The 9433-nt window shown below is 40.9% G+C and overlaps 1 long non-coding RNA gene across 1 annotated transcript; it reads right to left on the reverse strand.

Moving 5' to 3' along the window:
- Positions 1-6129: 6129 nt before the first annotated feature.
- Positions 6130-8872, reverse strand: LOC311432862. Its single transcript, XR_014690384.1, has 3 exons — positions 8685-8872; positions 8366-8537; positions 6130-7960 (listed from the first exon to the last, which is right to left on the reverse strand). It is a non-coding gene; the product is annotated as an uncharacterized lncRNA (long non-coding RNA).
- Between the last annotated feature and the right edge of the window lie 561 nt (positions 8873-9433).

The following is a 9433-nucleotide window of genomic DNA, read 5'->3' on the forward strand; positions in this document are numbered from 1 at the left end:
TCTTTATCCTCTTTACAACTTACCATATTTGAAGCTAGGAGTAAATCTTCCCATTGTCAACTGTATTTTTAAAGCATGAAAAAATACCTTTACATGTGTTTCAGCCTGCTTTGTTCTTTGGCAGTTTTACTATCTGTGTATCTCATTGTTCAAAAAAAAAAAAAAAAAAGCTTGGATCTAAAGAAAAACCACACACACACAAAAAAAAATCTGAACATGAAGTGTTCCTTCTTTCCACCTCCATTTAGTGAATGGTAGCTAACACTTTTTTTTTTTTTTTTTTTTTTTTGGTAATTAGCTGAACATGCATCAACTGCTCCAAAGCCTACTGAAGTCAGTGGATTTTTTGCACCAACTTTGATGGGTTCAGATCAGCCTCAGAGCACTTAAATTCACGTTGTATTTTCAATTCTCTCCTGCCCAGGTGCTTCACATGTGGAGATGAGCTGAAATAGAAGTAAGCCCATTAACTGTTCTTCTTCCAGACCTCCTCAATACAGTCAGAACTTTGTCGTGATTTTAAATACCACATTTGTGGCCCTGATCTACTTTTTTATTCTTACTTAACCTTTTGGATGTGCCTGAGTTCACACAGTCAGGGACCTGCTCTTCAAAGATAAACAAATTGTTGGAGAACTAAGCAATACGGGAAATTCACGTGCTTTGCTACTGAATTAAAGGGTGGTAGGCCGAAAAAGTCATTAGTTTTAGTGACCACAGTGGGTTTTATATAGAAGAAAGGTTTCATTCCCTAAATTGGCTCACATGTTATTGCTAATGAATGTCTAACAAAGATTCTTCTCTATAAAATGTGATCATTTTACACAGGAGATTTATCAGTCGAGTTCTTGGAGAGATTGAGGCATTGGAGTCTTTTAAAAGTCCATTTTTTAAGTCTCTACTCCACATATTGCTTTTATGACCTAAAAAGCAAAGGGACTCCACATGCAGTAGGGTTCAATTGAAATTATTGTTGGAACATAGGAATACAACAGTAGGACTGTATTCATCACAAGAGTTACACTTTTTGTTGCGAGAGCTCAAGAAAAGTCCATAAGGATCAGAGTTGCAAGCCAGCTCTTTCATTTGCTCGTTCTTTGTGCCACACTTTGTCTCTCCCTCTCTGCCGGCAAGAGGGTCACTTCGTGCAGGCAGCCTTCTCCCGTGCTTGCCCTGCAAAAAGTTTGCTGGCAATTTGTTCAAAGGTTTCCCCCATCTTGTTAAAATATGAACATACGTACAGCCAGGCTGCCGTCCAGGAGCTGGAGCTGCGTGAGCCACGAGGCGCAGGCAGGCCTGCACGTGGGAAGGGGGAACTCACATCACCCATTTTGGTGCTTGAGGTGGGCACGACCTGCAGTCAGGCTGCTCAGCTCCCTCTGTGATCAGCAGAGAGAGGTGGGTAGCTCAGAGGGGCAGCTCATAGCACATACATCAGATGCCTAATGTTAGTTGAGACAACTGTCCTTTTAATGTAAAATAAGTAAAGGAAATCTTTTCCTTGACTGAAGACCAAATAAGCCTCTAAAAACCTCTTGGCGGGCCACATCAGTGCACACTTCAGCATTATCCAACAATAACAAACACACATACATGCACATAAAAGAGAGACCATGTGGCCACAAGCCATATGAAGCGAAGCACTAGGCCATATCAGACCTCCTGCTGTATGCTTTGTGTTGAGGCAGGAGAGGTATAAATGCCTTGCTCCTCGTACAGTGTATTACAGCACTGTAGCGAAGGAGTCTTGGGCATTAACAAAAGGTTTGTGCTTCCACTCAATAACAGTGGCAGAGTGAGAAAAGAGGAAAAGTAGTAGACAAAAAGAAATCATACTTGGATGCTAAATATTTGCAGTTGTGCTCACTCAGGACTAGCACCTCTATACTTTCAAAGCTGCACTGTGGAAGTCAGCATTTCACAATTGCTGCAGTTGTTAGACAAAAGGTATTGGGGCATGTGATTTGTGTTCCATGGAACACTGAAATTTAGGTTTGAACATCTGCATGGTCTTTAACAGCAATCCCATCAACTGCACAGATTCCCAATGTGCAAGTCTCTACACACAATTACCATGCAGTTGTGTAGAAACAGAGAGGGCACTGGCTCAGTGCTGCAGTGGTTGGTCAGACAGCTCAGTCTGCACATGCAGGTTGGGGTAATATAGGACAAGCACAGCCCCAGCTACATAAGATGACAAGAGAAGAACCTGTAGCTAAGAGGGAGTCTTCCTGCGGCATCCTAGTGCACATGAACCATTGCTGGGGGGGGCAGCAGCTCCCACTTCACCCCTCTAGCTGCTGCTCAGCTCCTCATCTCACTTGCTTCACAGACAAGGTAAGGAAGGATCACAGAACAACACAGGTAGGATGCCCAGCTGCATTCAACATGTAAAAGGCATGGCCATACAAACATGAAGACCCAGGTACGTAAGGAGCTGGCCAGAGAAGCGTATGTAAGGTGATGTGCATGGGACTTCCTAGATGGTCATAACTCCTGCTTCTACACCCCCCACCCCATCCCATTTAAGTGCATTATTGGTATTTGTGCTTTGCACAAAAATAAATAAATAAATAAAAATTGACTGTCATCATTGTGGTCTTTAGCTATGTCACTACTAGCAACTGAAACATGCTCAGGACTGCTCAGTGGCATGGAGGTCCACCAGCACAAGGCAGCCTGTATCTGTTGTCACCCTCCAGAGCCACACATCACTATCATAAAGAAGAGCAGTCTTCAGCAAAATGATAGTCCATTCTGCCTCTTAACTTGCTGCTGTTTGCTTTGGGACTGTAAGTTTTGTTGGATACCATTAACAGGTCTTTGGATTACAGGAAGAGGAGCTAAGAGCAGAAAGCAGTTTAGTTTCAGAAACCTGTTCCAGACTGTATCCATTAAAGCCATAAGACAGAAGAGAAAAGGGGCTGTTGCTCATGAATACATTCTAAACTCTCTGCTTTTTTGAAATAACTCTGCAATCATTATCTTGGCTCTGGCCCCCTCTCATTTAACCTCATCAGCCTGACTTTAAATTCATGGAACAGATTTGTGCTGCCTTGGACTCCCTGCAGTTGGCTGCTGTAGTATTCTTGAACTTAAACAAAAAAAAAAACAAAAAAACAAAAAAAGCCCACATTTGATACCATTAATCATATTGCCATATGTAATAAATTGGCTGCCGGTGGTACATTGCCTCCAAGTGTCACATGGTTCCAATCACAGCTCTGCCAACTGAAAGTGGTTGCTGGAAACTCTGACTCTTCCTCTCAGGCGCTCCTACCGCGGGGTCCGTGGGGCTCTGTCCCGTTTGTACCACACATTAATGACCTGCTGGCTGCCTAGCAGCACAAAGGCCAAGAGTTACAAGTATGCACATGTTTGTAAGTGCCGCTATACATAAGCAATAACCTGTTTGATATCAGAGTCACATCATTACAAAGTCAGCTTTCTGACAGCATTTGCGAGGTTTGAAGGCTAATTCAGTACATCTCTAATTTGCAGCTTAAGTATCTGCCAGAATGAAAGGTGGGGAAGCGGGGGGAAAGTATTAAATTTAGCTGTGTAAAATAATTCAGGGAACAAGAGCACTGCTCTTATGATTCGGCTTTTGCAACTGTCAGGGCTCTTGTCAAGTCACAGCTGGAATGCTGCAGATTTACAAGAACAATAGAATTATTTGGGGGAGGAGGTGGGGAGAAAGGAATAACATGCTATTTGTAGCACTTCAGCTAACACTTGGACACAGGTTCTCTGGATCTTTTAAAGTAAGCACAGACACTGTTTTAAAAAAAAAAAACAAAAAAAAAAAACACTTTTGATCCTTTACCAAAGTTTGCCTTGAATCTTTTCTCAGAGCAGCAAAAATAATCTATTGACTTTAGAGCTGGAACCAGAAAAACAGCACTGTTTTTGACCATTGTGAAGTGTCTTTCTACACGGCAGTTGGACATTGGTGAAGGGAAAGGAGGCTACTGTAATGAAATAATTGATGATGTATTATATTAGAGCTCCAGTTGTGGAGCTGGGCCCCACTGCAATAATTATCATGAAAAGGCAGAACAAAGACAGCTCCTGATCATGGGAGGTCTCGCTCTGGTCTCTTAAGCTCACTGACTCAGTTCTCCTCCTTCAAACCTTACTACTGCCTACTCTTACTTGAAGAAAATACACAGATACTTCTGTAGCTGTAGGCAAGGAGTAAAAGAACACCATGGGGACACCTGCTCTCACAGACCTTCAGTCAGGCCAAGAAAAGGAAGCCCTGTAAATCCAAACAAAGAAATGAAAACTAAAATACAGAGAATCAGCAGTCCTCTTTGGTGTCTAGTCTCAAAACCTCTCGGCTAGACCAAGGAAGGGTGCCAGCAGCATTGAAGATGCTGTGACGTGGAAGTTGGTAGACACTAGTAGCACATACACCAGATCCCTGATGCATTCCTATACCAAGAGCTATCTCACTTTCTGTTACTGTTTCTCATTATTCAACCTAGCTAGACTAACACATATAATGATCTTTGTGTACACACAATGCATAAAGACAACTTACAACACCTACACTGGAAGAAGCTGGTGGTTTATAGCTCAACATCATGAGAAGCCCTGGACTCGATATCTGGTATTTTATCACTGGACTTCAGCCCTGGAGTCCTTGGCATCTTTTACATATGTAAACAGAAATATAACAGAGGACCAAACTGGAAAGGAGCATAAGAATTCAAACTCACAAACAAGAAATATTAGCTACTCTTATCCACTTTATGAGGGAGTTTTATTTTCCTGATTGTTCCTCAGCTTTACTTGATTTATTTTTCTTCAAAGAGATTTCAGGTTAATGCCTTGCAGGCTTTTCTTTCCTAGGAAGTTACTCTGAGAGGACTTTTTCCACAAAAGTCTTGATCTTTCAGACCTTTATACCTGCATTTAACTCAACATGTAAAAATCCCAGTTGTAGGATCATTTGTGAAAAGAGACAAGCATGCACAAAAATGCTTATAGGATCTGAGATTCACAAGGAAAAACTGTGTAGTTGTCAAGTCGAAAATGCACAATACTGAATCATGCTGTCAAGAAGCTGACACCTCTACAATGCTTGGTATCTTACTACCCACCAGTGACAATTTTTTTTATTTTTTTATTTTTTTAAATGTTTCATGAGCCTCTCTCATGAACAAATGCTCTTGGAAGTAGACTACATGAGACATTGCCACAATGACTTCACAAACATATCACTTTCTGAAATGTATACAATCACGGGCATTATTTTAGATGTATCCATAGATGCCTTACACTATTTCAGCTATAACAACCAGATGACAGTGTTATTTCTGCATTGTACCCTGTAGTACCTTTACCGGGCAAGCTTGTCAGGTGAATTGAGCTATGCACGTTTACTATACTGTTTTAATGCAATGCAGACCAAAATAGAAGACAGAAGCTTCTTCTCAGTTGAAGCAACACTATTTTTTTGGTCTAGACTCACAGGCCTTAAGGGAATTGAAAGCAGCAGCTCTGAGCATTGCTGGAAACCCCTAATTCCCAAGGAGCACACACATTACATTAGGAAGAAGCAAGCAACCACTGCTATGTCAGTTAGCCCAAAGTTTCTGCTTACCAAATGCCTTACTAAGAGTTACACACAGAATCTCACTCTAGTTCAATTAATAGCCTTAAAATAATTAATCTGGAAAAAAAAAAAAAAAAAAAAAAAACAACAATACACAGTTTATAATTGTACGCAAATATTCCAGAAAGGTGAGCAGGCATCACTCAAAAGGAATGATACTTAACTGGGGAGGAAGAACAGGGAAGAAAAGGTAATTTTTACTTTCACTGTTCCCAAGAATCAATGTACAGAATTAGTCTTTTTTTTGTTGTCTTTTTTTTTTGGGGGGGAGAGGTATGGGGAGGGTAAGAGGTGGTATATAGATCCCAGGGAATAAATGCTTAGATCTTGTAGACTCTGCCACGATCTAACTAAAGCAGCAGCCCATTCCTGACTTGGTCAGGAATGTTACAGCAGAAGTTACAGCAGAAGCTGCCCCATCCACTCTAGTATAACTTTACATCATACATAAAGTTCCTCACATGTATAGGGCCTCTGCCGTACAATGAGGACACTGACACAACAAATAATTTTAAACACACGTTTAATTTTAAGCTCAGGGCAGGTTAAATGAAGTCAACAAGCCTTCCCTACAGGTTAGGTATACTGGATTGTTTGGTATGTGGTATTAGGACACAAGTAGTCCTAATACCACAAGTAGTCCACGCAGACAGCCAACACCACTTTATTGCTGCTCCTATTATCCAAAGCAGAAGAGGTACACTTAACCTGCAGAAGTTTAACCACACCAGAAGCAATACAGTGCAAGTATATAACATTATTAAAGACATAATTGTAGCAAAAGCTATCCAAATCCAGTAAACTGTCATAAAAAAAAGCTACATAATCCTCCACTCAGCAATATAGAGAAAGAAAAGCAGTACCAAAAAAGTCTTGTTTCAAAGATCTAGTTTTTAATTATATCCATTATATCGAATCTGTTCCTCATAAAGAGCTCCAACTCTGAGACATAACCAAGCTCTGACAACAGGATAAATTTCCAACTAACATGACTAATCACCAGTCAGGTACCCACCTTTCAGTAACCACACATTGTAGCTTTACTATTAGGCTAGGCTGCATTTCTCAAGTCCACCTGTTGACTAAATAAAGACAAGAGTTCTACACTGAGAAACCTAGGTCCCTAGATCCTGTGTTCAGCTACATGCTATCTCACAAACACAACAGAAAAAATAGATGTTTATTTCAAGGATATTATTCATTTCACATGAACAGTTAACCCCAGCTAGTGGGTCTGTTTTTTGTTACATCTCCCCCCCATTTTTAAGTAGGATATGCCCTAGTTGTTCCACATTATTCATATATAAACAGCTATGTACGACAGCAAAATATATGCATTAGATTAGAATTTTTAAGATGTAGATCAATAAAAATAAAAACAAACAAAAAACTACACTAAACCCTCTAGGCCTCTATAGAGTAAATTAAAGCACTTAGTGAAAGGAAATACTGGCATATACAAGGGCTTTGAATTTCAAATATTCTTCAAGAAGTTATTAAAATGAGACTCTACTGCTGAGAAAGATACAAAATACAGCCATATTTCTTGGTATATCCCTTACAATTGCAAAAGAAATAGTCATTACATTAGCTTAGACTCAAAGTCATTTTCCCATTTTTAATGCCTTATGATTATTATAGGTTTCTAAACTCCCCAAGAAGGCAGCAACTCATATGAAGGATCTATTTTCATTCCAGTTTTTGTCTTTTTAGCTGTCTGCCAATCTAAGAGAAATATACTGGGCTTTACCCTATTTGAACTTTCATGGTTTTAATGCAGGGTTTAGCCTGTATTGCTATAAACTGTGTACATGAAGACTAGCATTTGCATTTCCATCAGATTTGGATCCCAAATCACAAACAGGTGTGCTGAAGCTCAGAGCTCTTCAAAATAGCTTTCTACTTGCTGGTCAAAAGTCTGAGCAGAATATTCCTTTTGCTTATTTAAGGGAACTAGTGAATACTCCTCTGCAAAAGTTGTGATAACATCATCACTGGTAACATCTGCCTGGGGGCTGGCTGTCCCAGAGTCATCAGAGCCTTCATCCGTTGAGAAAAATTCCTCTCTCATCGAGGAGCTCATGCCATCTTCCTCAGCTGGGAAATTGTGTTGTGACAGATGCCTTCCAGAAGCATGATTTGTTGAGCAGGCCTGCTCGGTACAGTCTCTGACCCAACATCGTGGTGGTTCACGCTGCACCCGATGGTTGTCAAGCCCTGCCAGCAGCTGCACAGTCTTTCCACTCTCTGTCACTGCATGAATTAGAAACAGCCCCAAGGGACATTCACCAGCGGAGTGCGTGCTGGTAGGTGGGGCACGGCGTGTAAATCTGCAAGCTATGGAAGGCAGGAACAGAAAGACCAAGCTAAAGAAACCCATCAAACATCCAAAACCAAGAAAGAAAGTCCCCTATAACACCTCATCGCTAAATACTTTAAGTCTCTCATACCATTTCCACCCCACACCTTTGATAAGGTGTACTGATTACCCCAAGACTAATATGATCTGTGCATGGTTAGAAAGTGAAGCCTTCAAGGTGCAAACAGGAACACTGTACTCCATTTCAATGGCCCCTGCTGCCTGCCACCCAGAGTTCTCATATCCTTGGGACCTTGTTTCAGTTGTGTTACATGTATGCCCATGGACAAAAATTCAGCTCTAGCAGAACCCAACTGGAGCTCAAGTCAGATTAAACTCATCCTCCTCCCTCCCAGTACAGCCACCCCCTTCTTGCTAGTCACCTTCCATAGCCCTGGTTTCAGCTATTTCTTTCCATGCTGAAGTCATCTGCCTGCATCTGCTTTGGGATCTATCTGGCTCGGATCTATCATGCTGCTGGCTCTGGCTATCTGCTTCAGCAAGAACAGGGAAATCTCTCGAGTCATCCTGATGAAACATTTTGTTGGGTTCCACCTAAAGCCAACAGCAAAGCAGCAATGAAAACAGGGAACCAGTGAAGAACTCTTAAAAGACAATGGGAAGTAAATTCCAAAAACTGTAAAAGCCAGACTCATCTCTAATCTAGCAAGATAAAAAGGAAGCCACAATGATGAGTCTTACCTTATAGTTCACCCCTAACTTTTGCATAAAAAAAGACCTTCTTTCTTCCTTATTCCTCGCTAGGAACAAAATAGCAACTTTACCACCTTCCGCAGGCAGGGGGAGTGGGACCAGAAGAAAGAAGCAAACCCCTGCAGGCGGAGCTAACACAGCACATGATCATTTCAATCAGCAAAGCTCTTCCAGGCCTAGCTAAATGAGAAGCGCACGAAAGCTGTGTGTGATAATTGGGCCTTAAAGGAGTCCAGCATGGAAAAGTTTCTTCAGTCGTCAGAGAAGCAAAGGAAAGGCGAATTTCTCCTTTGGCTGAGCCATGATTGGCATAGAGAAAAGAGAGGGACAGAATAAATAGTTTATACTCATTTGTAATAGGCTAACATGTTTTATCTTACTGTGTAATAAGGCTTTCTTTCATTTTTATCATTATGTGTTTCAGTTTTATCATTTATGTGTATTTATCTGCTCCAACAACCAAATAGGTACTTTTCCATCTCTTCCTAAATCTGTATCCCAGATTTTTCTTCCTGCTGGACTGCATGACCCTAGTATTGCCCCTCTTAGGTCCAATTGGATGGTAGATTTTCACTAGCTTAAGTGTTTCTTAAGCTTGTTTTAGCACTCTGTGAATTCCTCTGGTGCTTTTTACAATCCGTTGAGGACCATGACACATAACTGGGAAAAAAAAAAAAAAAAAAAAAAAAAAGCCTAAAGTAAAGAGGCGGCAAACAATTTTTTGCACTACTTTCCAT

The sequence above is a fragment of the Aythya ferina genome (assembly GCF_964211825.1).
Source record: "Aythya ferina genome assembly, chromosome: 2".
Taxonomy (NCBI): domain Eukaryota; kingdom Metazoa; phylum Chordata; class Aves; order Anseriformes; family Anatidae; genus Aythya; species Aythya ferina.